The following is a 15,472-nucleotide window of genomic DNA, read 5'->3' on the forward strand; positions in this document are numbered from 1 at the left end:
GTTATGAATTATTTCGGGAAAACCACTCCATGAAAAAACAATCCACTATTTTTTGCTGTAATTATTTCGGAAGGAGCATTCTTGCAGGTATGCAGGCAGGCTCTTCATTGAGTTCAGCAAAAATTCTTCTAAAGATTCCTGCAAAAAAATCCTTCAGAATTTATTGCTCCCCTATTCTGTCCAAGAATATTCTCCATGATTTCTTCGAGAATTATCGCCAGAACTTAGGAGATTCTTACAAGATTTATCATTTTTTCAGAATTTTTATTTAAAGAAGATTTTTGCAGAATATTCTAGAATAATTCAAGCAAGATTTTCCCTCAAAGTTTGCTCCAGACTCCCCATTAAACGCATTCCTACCCATGCGTTTCTTTTAACATTTCTTCAGAGATTATTTCCGGAACTCCTTTAGAAATTTCACTTGGGTAATTTTCAAAAGTCTCTCAAGAAATTTCTTAAAAGATTCATTTAAAAGCTAGTCCACGAGATTCTTCAGAAATTCGTTCGGAAATTCCTCCTGAGGTTCCTTTAGCGATTATTTAGGAAATTCCTTCAAGGTTTGCTTCGGAAGTTCGTTCATGTATTCTTTCAGGTATTTCTTCAAACATTTCCGTGAGAATTTCCCCCAGTATGAATGTTATTAGAATTCTTCGAGAAATTTCTCAATAATTCTAGATTTTTTTCTTCAGGGATTTTTATAAAATTAACCATGCAGAAATTGTTTAAGAAATTCTTCTATGAACTCCACCAGAAATATCCCTGGGAGTTCTCCTAAGGATTCTTTCAGAAAATTTTCCAGGAATTCTTACTGAATTTTCTCATGTTTTTTTTCTAGGAATGAAGGAAGTTTCTTCAGATAGTTTCCCCAAAATGTCTGTCCAGGAATCGCTTCAGAAAATTTTCAACAATTTCTTCTAGGAACTTCCAAAGTTATGACAAGGAGTTTTTTAAAGAAAGGATAATTTTTAGACAATCATCAAGGAATTTCTTTAAAATTTCCGTCAGCGATTCTTTCAAGAAATCTTCCTGGAATTTTTTGTGCAATTTCTGCAAGAACTTCTGAAAAAAAAAAATCCCTCGAGGAATCTGAAACAATTCTAACATGAATCATTGAAGGAACCCTAGGAGATATTTTTAACGGAGCCTCAGTAGTAATTTCTGAAAAAAAAATGGGATAGGAATTTTTGCAGGAATCCTAGAAGGAATTTTTGATGGAATTTTTAGAGTAACGCTTAGAAGAGTCTCTGTAGGATTTTTTTTAATGAAGAATATGTTCATATCAAAAGAAATCCGAGTGATCATTTCTGAAAGAATCACTGAAGGAATTAGTGAATAAATCTCCAGATAAGCTTCTGTACAAATCACAGGAAGTACTTTTGAAATAATTCGAAACAAAAAAAAATTGCGGAATTCATGAAGAAATCCCAGCAGTAAGTTTTGGAAAACTTTTTGAAGAAATACCTGGAAAAAAAAATTCGGAAACGTCTTGGGCGGAACTCCTAAAAAAGCTGATTATGAAATCTTAAATAAAATTCCTAGGAAACATTTTTGAATAAATTTCTCGGAGAATCCGCGGAGAAATTCGCAGAGTTATCCTTAAAGAAAATGTCGAAGAAGTTTGTGGGAAAATGCATGGATAAATATCTGAAGGGATTCCTTGGACACATTCTGGCGGGAAATTTCAATGGAATTCTTAGAGCTATTCCTGAATCAATCTCTGGATGATTTTTCTAAAAATCCACTGGAAGAATTTATGAGAGAAATTTGTGAATGAATCCCTGGAGAGATCTTCGAAGGGTTTTTCAACGAATCACTAGAAGAATTTCTGAAGTAATCCCTGGCGGAGTTTCAGGAGGAACTCATTATAAAATAATTTCTGGAACATTTTTCAAGGGACATCCATCGAGGAGTTTTGAAAGTACCTCATAGAAGATTTGATTATGCAATCTTTGGATAAATTTATAAATGTATCATCATAAAGAATTTCTGAAGAATTCTCCAGGGAAGTTTCTTAAGAATGCTTTGGAAGAAATCCTCAAGGAATCTGTGGAAGAATTCAGAACTTATGATTTTAAATGATTCGTCGAAAGCATTTCTGAGGAAATCCAATTATGATTTCCCAAAAGAATTGTCGTACGGAATTTTGAAAGAATTTATGAAGCAATTTCTGAGGATATCCATGGAAGCTTTTATACAGGACTTTTGGAGACATTTTTAAAGAATCCTCTAGAGGTAATTCTAAATGAATTTTAGAGCAATTTATGAAGAAATTCGCGAAAGATGTTCTAAAACACCTTCAAAAGGAATCCGTAGAAGACTTTCTGAAAGGTTTTTATTTTAAATTTTTTAAAGGAATCCATGTAGCAAATCCAGAAGGAATCCAATGAAGGTTTTGTAAACGAGTGCTTTAATTAATCTCCAAAATCTAGAGACGAACCAGCCAAGGGCTGAAAGTCTCTTTAATAAAGACAAATCAATCAATCAATCTCCAAAAAAAAACTTTGAAGAAAAATTTTAAAGAAAGTATGGCTGTTAAGTATTAAGAAATCCCTTAAAGATCTCTTGAATGGTTCACAGAGAAATTTCCGAGTGCGTTCCTGGCATTTTTAAATTCTCAAGAACATTTTCTGAAGGATTTGCTTTGGAAATGGAACTAAACATGGAGGTTTGTTTGAAGATATCCATGAAACAATTCATGCAAATACATCTTTTGATAAATTTCTGGAGGAATCTCTCAAAAAAAATTCTGAGGTAATCACTAAAAGATTTCTACAGAAATTCATGGATCAATTTATGAAGCAATATTTTCGAAACTAACCTTTTGAGAATTTCGGAGAAATAGCTAGTGAAGTATCTGAATTCATCCCTGTAAAAAACTCTAGAAATCCGTGATGAATTTTCGTATGAATCTTTGATAGTTTTTTTTTTCAACAATTCGTAGTTTTTTTTCAAGAAATTGTGTTGGGTGATCATACTTATAGGGAATTGATTTCTTTCTATCTCAAGAGCTGATTACTCAGTGAGTAATTTGGAGTAACCTCGATGACACAACTGATTATTAAGGAAGTTTTATTTCCTGTTTATGCGGGAGGAGAATATGCAAAAAGTTTAAAAACCCAACTAGCATTTTGTTAAACAATAAGTCTTGAAGAGGTTTTGAGAACTTTTATAAAACCTTATATTTTTATTTTGGTTCCATGACGGTTCTAAGTACCTCTTCTAGTCTATTTGACTAAAAAATATTGCTTGGGAAACTTTTATTTTTTTATTTTTTTAATTTCTTTTTAACTTAAGCTAATTCTTTACCCGGGTAGAAGCTAATGGCAAACAAAGGACAAAATAATAACTGGTTTTGCCATCATATCTCGTTTTGCCATTCTTCTGTTATTAAGAAAAACTTAAAATGGCAAATCAATAGCAAAATATACAATCATAGCAAATCTTCTCATTGATATGTTATTCATGAATAATGCTAAATAACACATCAATAACAAAAATTACTATTATGGTAAAACTTGCAATTTAGCACCTTTTATAATGAACTGTATAAAATATCAAAACAATAACATAATTTACATTCCTAGCTAAATTTGCCATTATTTTGATATTGTGAGAAATTATTTATAAACATTAGGCCCCATAACATATTTTACTCTTAATATACCATTAACTATTATATTGTATATATCAAGCATAACTTTTCAATTCGACGTATCTCGCAAAAGTAAACAAATCCGGATTCTCAGCTGTGTGTTTGATTCGCAATGGATTCTATTTGATGCACATCAATTTATGTTAATATAGAACTCAAACAATTAAGGAGTATAATTTGTAAAACGACGTATCTATCTACCCTAACAACCCTACGCTGCGCAAACGTTCCTAAATAGGAGAAGCCAGAGTAGATCGCGGGGCAACGGTGGCTACGTTCATCAAAGTGGATTTGATTTTTAAGTACGTTTCGTTTTGAGTTTTTAATTTCCACAAAATAAAACTGTTTTTACATTGATTGATGAACTTAAATTTTATTGAAGAAAAAAAAAAGAAATAGCTCATTTTACCTTTCTTCTGCTACTTTGAAATAATAACTGAATCTACCATTATTTTAAAATTGAATTTGAACAACTAAACCTATCATTATTTTGATCGCCACATAAACAGCAAAATTTGTTCTTATTCTGTTATCAATAACTCAATAATGTCATATTTTGTTATTCACCGATAACAGTTAAATTGGGTCTTATTTTGTTATCAATATCTCAATAACAACTTATTTTGTTCTTCAATTTTATCCGCATGCTTTACCATTACTTTGTTATTACAATGGCAAAATAAATTATTTTTAAGTTTTTCTGCTACCAAAATTTTGTTATTATTTTTGTTATTTTAACTCTTATTTCAAACAAACAAATAACACATTTTGCCATTCAAACGTTCTGTTTTAACGGTAAAATTTGCCATTCTTTTGCCATTAAGCTCTACCCGGGTACACTGCTTGGGAAACGCATTCGATTTTCATGACTTTGTATACCAAATTGCGGCAACCAGGGATGGGAAATGTCACGCGATTCATGGACGAGTGTCATGACATTCCACCGCAAGGCCTGTTCCTACCGATATAAAGAAACTTTTTATGGTCAAAAAGACTTCCAGAAATCAGTAGAACCTGAAATCAACATAAAATAGTTTGGGTTTATCACTACTTTAAGAACCTGCAAAAGCCTAATTGGTCGTCACAATGTTACTAGGGTAAGACCTTGAAAAATCAAAAGTAGAAGATCCTAGGCAAGTTACCTCAGAGATCGTGAACGAAATCCGTTTGATTGTATACGAGGTTTTTTGGTGAAATGCATCGATGGAAGCAGAAGGGCTGCCACTTGGAGCTCCAAATAAGTTTCCGGAGTTTTTCCCGAATTTTCAGGTACGTATTTTTTTTAAAAGCTTTATCGTGCTTTTTGCCGAAAATAAAGAAGATTTTTTTTAGAAAATCTAATAAGTATCGTATTTACTTACGTACGCTGGATCATTATACTGAATCTTACTACAAAATCACCTGAAAAACATTTTTTTGAATTTTTGACAAAACTATTTTCCTAACCTGTTGGAATTCCTGGAGTTATTCATGGGAAATATACGGAAAGTAAGTACTTTACTTTCTTTCAGAATAATTTCAGAAAAACTCTTTTTATAAAAGTCTAGTTAAAGACGGAAGAATATCTGGGTTCATCTTCAAGTACATTTGATTGATTCCCTTAAAAAACTCTGGGCACAACTAATAAAACTGTGAATTTGTTCAGTTCTATGAAGGTTTTAAACAGTTTTAGTATTAGCATTAAGCAAGCCGCACAAATTCGTAAGTTGTACAGTCCCAGTTCGGTTTTATGAGAAATGCCTCCTATTCGTCGGTTACCAAAGAACAGCTGTTTGGGGCAATATATAAAACACTCACAAAAATCGCGAATTATCCTGCTAAACACTACGTAATCCGCTAAACCATCAGGAAAGAGATCTCTGTTGAACACCGAAAATCAATTGGCAAACACTTTTCTCTATGTATACGGCCGGCCATATTTAATACAGCGTGAAGCAACAACAACGCGTTTCAATGAGTGCGTGGCAGTTTTAAAACGCAGCCGCTCGCGCGCACAACGTGCTCCGATCAAGCTAGAAAACTTTTTCATGAAGATTTAAAAGCAGTTTTAATAGAAAAAAAAGCTCTTTGTAACTGTCGTAAAGCGTAAAATATTACTAGGAAAGAAAAGTGGAATTGGAGGAGAACGTGCCTCTGGAGCTAACCTACTGATTCCTGATACAGGCGGAGATAGAGCCATCAAAACGGAAATATGTGAAATTCTACAATGAGACCAACTCTAGTGGTCTAGTGATTGGTCATTGTCCAGATAGAATAAAGATGATTCATGATCATAACTTTCCATAGAAGTTTGCGGTACATTATGCAAGTGATTTTATAGTTACAAAGACAGCTTCCTGTCTTCGCCAAAGATCGCAACCAGAATCGTGCCACTCCATAAATATGTTCTCGTTCGGCACAGGCACGATTACTGCCACCACACCCGAGCAGGAACGAATAACTGACACATAACTGCAGTATAAACTGCCCCAGAAAGTATGGACGCACCTAGTCTTCAGTTGTCTGGGCCTGATCGATGGTTCTTGTTTTGGGCTTCATTTTGGCTGTTTCTGCTTACTATAGGATCGAAAATTCAAACGTTTTTTGCCACGATGAACATTGGAATTCGAAATGGTAACTTTTTTGGTCATTCCCCGTTTTGTATAAGTTAGAAGGTTTTTTCTTGTGCTCAAACACCTTCATTATTTGTTTACCCAAACGAGGGTTAGCAGGCTCTTTATTTTTTACCCAATTTTTGCCTATGCTTAAACATGTTATCCCCACCGTGGTTGCTGATTGCTGCTTGCACGATTTTCTCACCGACTCCCAGCATATTTTGTTCATTTCCCAAGTGACCTTTCAAACTCTGTACATCGTTTGTGCGCATTTTTTCGATGATGTTCCGCTGAAAGTTCATGTATTTTGAAACACACTGTTGGGATCGCAAAAACCGCTATACAAATGTTGAGAAAATAGCTTGACCAACAGGATGTAGCTTTCGAAAAGAACTAGTCATCAACAGTTTTGAAATGCCAGTACTTTCTTACTGCGTCCATACTTTCTGGACCGGTCTTTACCAAAATCAGGTATCATACCAAGACAAGGTATTGGTCGGTTACCCACGTATTGAAAATAACTTATTTTGGTATTTTGTAGGTATCGATAAAATACCTCAACGAGTTATTAGTTAGGCGTTGAGGACTGCTTGAGGTATTATTCAATTATGGTAAAGTCACCATTTGTATGGAAAAATCGTCGATTATTATTTAGGTATTGCCATACCTGATGTCATTATTCACGTGTTATGCACAGAATACAAAGCAGTTATTATTTTAGGTATTTTACCTCTTATGTAGGGCTTCTTAATACCTCATCCAGGTTGCAGGTATTCGGTTTGCCATACCTGAGTTTGGTATTCTTCAGCTATTTGCTCTTGCTCGGGCACCCAGCGAAGATGACCCGAACTTCGGTAGCCCCCTCATTTGTTACCACCATTGTATTTATTACTCTCTCAAACGATCGGTACTGAATGAATCACAACTTGTACCATTAGCATTATATTCGTAAAATGGATTCCTTGCCACCGCGTTACTCCATAGGAGCACTTTCCCACTCTTCACAGGTCTTTCTCCACCATATCCCCCGCGACTGCGACGTTTCTCGCATTATCTTCTCCTAACCTCCTAACGAAGCTGCGCTCGGTGCGAGGAAGCAAGTGCCTTTTTAAAACCCAAACAACTCCACGTGACAATGTCATTATTAGCAGCCGATCGGCTAACTGGTGTGGATAAAGATGGGAGCCTAAGAAAGTGATTCAAGAGGGGGGAGAGGAGGAAAATGTACCAACTTGAGGAAATTCCATTCGAGTTTCCGAACTATGTTGAAAGCTTTATTCAATTAGGAAAGCTTCCTCGCAAACATTTTTATAATAGTATGGACTTACGAATATTCTAAAGACCATCTGTAAATCAAACGAAAGCCTTTGGTGTATTGATGATTTTAGAAATTTCTTAAAATACTGAATAAATCTCGATTTTTTGCTTGGGTTGCAAACAATTCGAAGTTTATCCAGATTTATAGAGATTATCAAAACCGTTATTGAACCGAAAGGTTTTTTTGGTTTTGTGATGGTTTTTAAAACCACCTCAAGTCTATTTGACACATTGTTCTTCAGGTAGCTGTATTTTGGAATTAGACAGTTCAACATCAGCTTTTCTTGGCTCGTTCCATACCGTTTCCTCCTTAAGTAGTGCCAAACGAAAATAAATGCAAAACCACGGCATATCAGTGTCGTGGTCTTTTGTTTCCAAGTTCAAATTGAATTCCACGCGAATTCAACCGACAGCCACAGTTTGCAGTGCAGTGTCGTCGTTGTCATCGTCGTTGTTCAAGGCAATCAATGCTAAGTCGTCGTCGTGGTTGGACCTTGACGCAGCGCTCTCCGGCGGCATGATTTAGTTGTTTTCCCTGAAACAAAGTGTTAGGAGCGTAGGTACGCTCGCTCGCTCCACCCCGCTTCGATCGAGCCTTAAGGTCTTAGAGCCGGATATGCGCGAGGGGCTGCCGGTTGGTTAGTTGGTTGGACGCGAAACGAGTTTGTGATTTTATTTTAATAGGATAAAGTCCACGCGGCGAAACGTGCAATGCAAATGATATATGGCCGAGGCGAATGATACACTTTAGGTATTAGCGTACTACGCTACTTTGTCAGGGTGTAGCGAATTGGAAGACAATCGGATTGGGTTTTTGTTTGTTTTTTTATCTCAACCCTTCCGGAGCGAACCGAAATGTGGTTTTGGTAGGCAATAACGGTTTATGGTTATTTATTTTCCCATTTTTGGTTTTTGTCAAGACACAAATATAATAAGGGTGACTTTTGGCGCTCATCGCCCTGCACTCGTATCTGATCTTTTGATTAATCAGTTGTTTTGCATTGAGCTGAAGAAGAAGCAAGTTAGACGCCATAGGTGCTACTATTGAGTTTTGAACCAAAATTTCAAACATGATTTCGCTGGCAGTTGTAATATTCGAATACGTCATTTTTTTTTATAACATTTACAAAAAATCTAGAAATGCATAAAAGGCGCATTTGGTACTTACATATACCTTCAGTTTCTGCTTTGAATACACGAATTCTTGGGTTCTACCCGTAAGAGACCCTTTTCCCTCTACCTTGTTAAAGTCTTTTGAGGCAACACTACATTGCCCTCTAGAACCATAGATTATAGATAAATTTCTGCGAAATGCCCGGACAAATTTCTGAAAGAATCTCTGAAACATTTCTTTTATTCGGAGGGATTTTCTGGGAGAAGTCTCCTTATCACAGAGTGTAAGGATGGAACAAAAAATATTTAACATGAAATAGGTCGGTTTTCTTACGATTTGGTAATGCACAACATTTTGAAAAATGGCACGGCATTTATTGGATTGGCATCAGGATTCTGAGAGAATCCTTGTCCGGATTCTGAGAGAAACCTCGTCTGGATACTTAGAATACTCGTCAGGATTCTGAGAGAATCCCCGTCAGGATTCTGAGAGAATCCCCGTCAGGATTCTGAGAGAATTCCCGTCAGGATTCTGAGAGAATTCTCGTCACAAGAATCCTCGTCAGGATTCTGAGAGAATCCTCGACAAGATTCTGAGAGAGTCCTCGTCAGGATTCTGAGAGAATACTCGTCAGGATTCTGAGAGAATCTTCGTCAGGATTCTGAGAGAATCCTCGGCAGGATTCTGAGAGAATCCTCGGCAGGATTCTGAAAGAATCCTCGGCTGGATTCTGAGAGAATCCTCGGCAGGATTCTGAGAGAATCCTCGGCAGGATTCTGAGAGAATCCTCGGCAGGATTCTGAGAGAATCCTCGGCAGGATTCTGAGAGAATCCTCGTCAGGATTCTGAGAGAATCCTGCTGTAACCCTTCACTCCACAGACAAAATCGGTGTAAACTCGCACAATTATCTACGGAATCCAATGTGCTGTAAAAATCACGAATTACAAATTTTTGGCCATTTTTTTTTGGATTACCTTAGGTTGGTGAAACTGAATGGCCACTTATTCTCTTGGAAAGAGGCAATGAGCAATTGCGTTTTCGAAAATTTTGATTGATTGACGGAATATGAGTTTTTATATTTTGGAAAGATTCGACTGGGATTTTTGATAACTATGGGAGTTTTTTGGCTTTCAGTCACGGAAAAAGCGTTGATACTTCTATATCATTGCCAACGTTTCGATCCTTGGGTTGGGATCTTCCTCAGGGCCTGTTATTTATTCGAAAGTATCTATTAGTTATTGTTGAAATTTGTTGGTTCTATCTCCTACTCACTCGATCTTAATCAACTTGTGATAATCGTATTTTGCACACGATCGTTTGTCGGATTCTAAAAGACACTGCACTTTTCTCGCTGTAGGTTTTAAAATTAATGTGAATATTTGAGATTAATGTAATATTGTACCGAACTTACTTCATCACCAGCACCCTAGTGGGATGTTGGGTGGGTGGTACGAAAGGGAGACACTCGGGACAAGAAATCAGCGGAACACAACACTGCGGCTGTTATCAATCGCCGTTCGGATTTTACTGTGGGGTGTGTATCTTTGGTGTAATTTGGGTGGTAGGATTTGTTAGTGTGGGTTAGGTAGTTGGGTCAGCTGTTTGATCATCTGTTTCTCGTCGATTATTTCGGTTTGTTGACAACGCAATTCTCTCTACTCTCTGATCTTTGATCGAAGCGAGGAGATGTGCGTACGCACAGCTTAGATTGTCGGTATCAGTCCGATGGTTGACCGTGTTGGAGGTTGTCGAGATGTGACACATCTCCAACACTTGCAGAGCTTGTTTCCTATGTGTTATATCGACGATGGAGGGGTTGCCAATATTGAATCGGTGTTGGTGCTGGATGCAGTGGTGGATTAGCGCAGATTTTTCTTGAAGCTGTAGTATTTCCGGATCTGTGTATTGATGGCCTTCCAATAACTTTCTCTCCAGTGTGTTGACGTGTGTTTGATGTCCGTACATTCAATTCCTCAGCTTATTTGTTGTCATCCCAATATATGTGCTTGGACAATCCCGACAGTCGATCCGGTATATGACGTTGCATTTGCTGAGATCAGATACCGGGTCCTTTGCATTCTTATAAAGATGCCCTACTGTGTTTTTGTAGCTGTGGGAGATTCCTATTTGTGTGTTGCTCTTGTGGAGTATTCTCTTGATGCTAGAGCTGAGACCATGGACATATGGGATTGATCGGTAGATTGTTGGTTTTTCCGGGTTGTCTGTACGAGGTGGTTGATGAAGGAGTCGGTTGATGAGAGAATGAGGGTAATCGTTTTTGCTGAGGTGCTGGTGAATGAGTAGCTCTTGCTCTTCCCTGCTGCGAGTGGTGCTCAACCTACGGACCCTGTCGATGAAATTGTTGACTACCGCCAGTTTTTGATCGCTCGGATGGAAGGAGTAGTAGTTGAGAATCCTGCCGGATGATATTGGTTTGGCGTACCAATCGGTTTTAACGCTACCATCCTCGTCCCGTATTACTAGCAGATCGAGAAATGGTAGTCGCCCATTTTCTTCAACTTCACACGTGAACAAAATTCTCGGGTTTTGTGAGTTGAAGGTTGCCAACACCGCATTCACCTGATCCTTGTGTAAAACCAAGAATAGGTCGTCAACGTATTTGCGGATATACTCTGGTAGAATATTGGCCGCTGTTATTGCTCTTCTCAACAAATTCTCCATTACTATGTCGGCAAGAATGGGAGAGAGTGGACTTCCCATAGCTGTGCCTGATATTTGGACATAAAATTTTTGCCGGAAACAAAAGCAACTGGCTCCTACGCAGAAATCAACAATTTCGAGAAAAAGATCCAAATTTATATTGGTGTTCTCTCGTATTTCATCCCACATGGAAATTATGTCGTGGATAACCACCTCTTTCGTCACGTTTGTAAACAGTGACACCGCATCGAATGACACTAGCACATGATCGGGTGGTATCGTTAGTTGATTGACATGTTCGCAAAACGTGTTTGAGTCAACCGCGTTGTACTGGCTTTTGAACGATCTCTGGAGTATACCGGCAATGTATTTGCAAAGATGGTACGTTGGAGACGTTGTGTTGGGGACCACTGGCCTGAGAGGTAAATTGGGCTTGTGTGCTTTGGGTTGTCCGTATATTCGAGGGCACACGGCGTTGTAGCTAGTGAGTGTGTATTTTGTTCGGGTGTCTATTAGTTTTAGTGCGTGTAGTCTGTGTACGATGTTGTTGTTTTTCCGTTCGTATCCACCCGTCGGATCAGAGCTCAGTTTTGGTAACGTATTAACGTTAAAAATACTCTTCAAATTTCTACAACAATTCAACAAACAAAAAAAACGGATTTTACTTTTTCCGAATTTTATAAATATTTAAAATCTTCAGAACATTTCACTTAAGGTGTCATAATGCATCACTGAGTTTTCAAACGAATCATTAATATTTTACTTTTCAATGATTGTTTGCCTCGCGTTTTTGAAGTGATGAAAAACTGATAATACTGCTGTATCGCAGCTGAAAAAGTATCATCGCAATCACTGCGAGTGAGCATGTAGGATGATACTTTTTCATACGAATATTCGCTTTCGTGGCTGAGAATTATCACTTTGAAATTTCGAGCCACATATCCAACATGGCTGCCGACGCTGATGATGCCGTAAAAAGCCTTAATCGATCATGTATCTCAGAGTCTACTGCAGAATTCCTGTTAATTTAGTACTTAGTTTGCTTCTTGTATTTTCAGATTTTTTTTGGAAGTTTTGGCAATCGTTACCAAAACGGCAGCAGTGGTTTTCCCTTTTTCTGTTTTTTTTTTCTTTGAAAGCTGGCTGCAATTCATATCAGAAATTCTTTTGATACTTGAGAGTTTCGAGAAGCACCAGAAACTCCACTTTGCAAGAACCTTTGAATCTTACCAAATATTTAGAATTTTGGATTGGAAATATTTTTTTATTTTTTTTCCCTCATTTCTCTTTTTCTTACAAAAATGAAAGAGTATGTTTGCTAAATCAGTTGTGATATGTGCGAAATTGATAGTTGCTTGTGGCATAAATCAGTGTAGGGATGCAATACAAATCTTTTGTGACGGTCGTTTCAAATCACCTTGTCTTCCTGTGAATGTAGCTAAAAACTCGATAAAATGCTTATACAAAGGGTAGTTTTTTTTGCGAGTAAATAAAAAAGAATATCTGGCACCCTTTCTGAAAAGAAGAGATGTCAGGACGTCATTATTCATACATTGCTTCCTATGTTCCAAGATCAGCTCCCTGCATTGCAATGATAAATGCTGTATTGAGTCCCATCGCATAATTGCCAAGCATTTATAATTCAATTAGCGACAATAAAAGCCCCATCAAATTCACATCTCTCCCTCGGCAAACGATCGTAAAAGTAGATCATCTTCAATCACCGGAGCATTTATTACGATGACTCGTCCATTGAGCTGTGATTTTTTCTCTCTCATTGCTGCTTCTTGTGCTGCCTTCAGCATGAACTACCGAGACGATCGATGATCGAACCCTTGGACAGTTTATTTTCTTTTGAAATCTAAACGATATTTCTTGTCTCAAGTGCGCGCCGGTTTCGATACGAGGGAATCCAATAAAAGAGGATAAAGGTAGCAAAGTGAGCTGTAATTATATCGCTGAGAACGAACGGCTGCGAGCGCACTTTCGCTATTTGGAGTCCATTAGTAATAACAAACACACCACAGCACAGTACAGTAGTAGCTGTATTAAGCCTGTCACAAGAAGAAAAGTGATTTCAATCAACATCGACAAGGTTCTCCATTCGTCGCTTTGAAAAGAGTTTTCTCCTCTCGGACGACACAATACTACCTACTGGTGAGAAAGGAGCAAAAAGGTAAAGATTTCGATGACTTGTTGATTTCATTCATGTAGAAATGGGGTACGTTGATTGAAAGTTTTTGTTTTGCTTGGAGAAATTTCACTGTCATTCAAATAGATCTTTTCCATTAGATACCTACCACAAATGAAACTTGAAGCTTACAATGACACTGCTCGCATGCCAGTAATTTCATAATAAATAGAGTTTTTCGTGCTTTTGTTACATTCTCAACCCTCTAGAAAACGCTTGCAGCGTTTTTGGCAACACTGGACGTATCGGTTTGACAGTTCGTGTAAAGTGTTGCCAGTAAAACAAATTGTTCGAATTCCAAAAAAAACAATTTGGCAAATTTGACAAGAAAATCTTTAATTCAACAGTTGTTGCAAGGAAAAAAGCTATAGAGAGGAAAATTAAATCGGATTTCGCTCAACAGGACAGGTCTTCAGAGAAACCGGGTCCATTGGCCAAAAAAGCTTTGAATGACATAATTTTTCGCACGGTTATAAATTCAGCCACTGTGCTCTATAAATAAACGATCAAAAATTTGAATTTCTAATTCGCACTGGTTGTTGGTTACGATTTCGGGCTACTACTAGTCCGCTTCTCGGTCAGCTTTGTTTGCATTGCTTACATTTGGGGACGAGTGGTTTGCGAAGACAGACGTGCAGAGTCCATCGTTTGGTGAACAAACAGAACTGTGGACTGCTTATTCAAATAACTGGGTAAGCCAACGCGGTCCGCAGAAAATCGCATAAATTCAACACCAAACTACTTCCCGGTTGCGGGCGGAATAATGGTAGAGATAATTTTTATTGAAGTAAGCTATGCTTGACGGTTCGTCGCTTGCTGCCGCCATGGGAGGTCTCCGATGAAACATGAGGCCATAAAATGAAAATCTGTGAACACAGAAAACACAGATTGAAAATGATCCTTTAAACGTACGAATTCGTTTCAATGCCCGACCAAACTAATGCAGATTGTGACTTCTTTCCAACTTTCGGTATCACCATCGCACTGGGGAGTTAATCTCCAAAGCCAACAATTGCACCAATCGCCCGAAAACCGTAATAATAAAATTTCAAATCCACACATAACCATAACAATCAGCCAGCAGCGCCTACGAATCAATGTTTACCTAAGCCAAGAAACCGCGAACTTCACCGAACGAACGAAGTCCATTTGCATAATGTGGCCGAGCAGTCCGAAATTGGCCACCGCGTGCGGCAATATTACATAAATAACGACGGCGACGACGGCCAACGATGCGATGCGAAGGAGCCAAAACGAAAGCGCAAGATTCAGCGCAGGAAAATAAGCAAATCCAGTCCAGTTCGGTCGCTGATTTGGTTCGGAACGAAATGAAACCGAAAATGGAAATTCACTGCTCACGAAGGGGTTGGTTGTCTGAGTGGGTTGTTTTCACTTTTTTCCTTGTCTCCGATGGAAGGTGGGAATTTATTGGTGGAAGTTCTTTGAATTTTTAATATATTATTTATTTTCATATTTTTTTCTATTAACTTAACTTTAGAACTTACCTTAGGAACTTAACTTAAGATTTTTAGCCCTGGGCTAGTTCATCTCGGGACCCACGTTTTACTTCCCTTCCGAGAAGAACTCACATTTTGCGAGTTTGTCGGGAGTGGGATTTGATCCCAGGTCCTCGGCGTGATAGTCAAGTGTTCTAACCATCCAACCAGATCCGCTCCACTAGTATTTTATTTTTTATTTACAATGGAGTCTCTTTTGCAATTTTTATACCAATTATTTGTAAGAGGTCTGTGGTGATTTCCAGAGTTTCAACTGGATTTACAAGCAGTCAGAACATTGTACTTTGAAAGAAGTATAAGCATTTTGAATGAACCGATAGACATAAATGAAATTTTAGGAGTCTAGAATGGAACATGAGTTCTATTATCATTTCTTTATTATAAAGATTTTTAGCCCAAGGTTGAACAATTACTTGATAACAAAA

The 15,472-nt window shown here is 37.7% G+C and overlaps 1 protein-coding gene and 1 long non-coding RNA gene across 5 annotated transcripts in view; both read right to left on the reverse strand.

Moving 5' to 3' along the window:
- Positions 1–15,472, reverse strand: part of LOC109418098 (uncharacterized) — a 734,843-nt gene that overhangs the window by 73,886 nt on the left and 645,485 nt on the right. The window lies entirely within an intron of this gene.
- LOC134288633 (uncharacterized) lies at positions 7,909–14,989 on the reverse strand. Its single transcript, XR_009998072.1, has 3 exons — positions 10,090–14,989; positions 9,951–10,029; positions 7,909–9,885 (listed from the first exon to the last, which is right to left on the reverse strand). It is a non-coding gene; the product is annotated as an uncharacterized LOC134288633 (long non-coding RNA).

The sequence above is a fragment of the Aedes albopictus genome, chromosome 2, assembly GCF_035046485.1.
Source record: "Aedes albopictus strain Foshan chromosome 2, AalbF5, whole genome shotgun sequence".
In the NCBI taxonomy this organism is placed as follows: domain Eukaryota; kingdom Metazoa; phylum Arthropoda; class Insecta; order Diptera; family Culicidae; genus Aedes; species Aedes albopictus.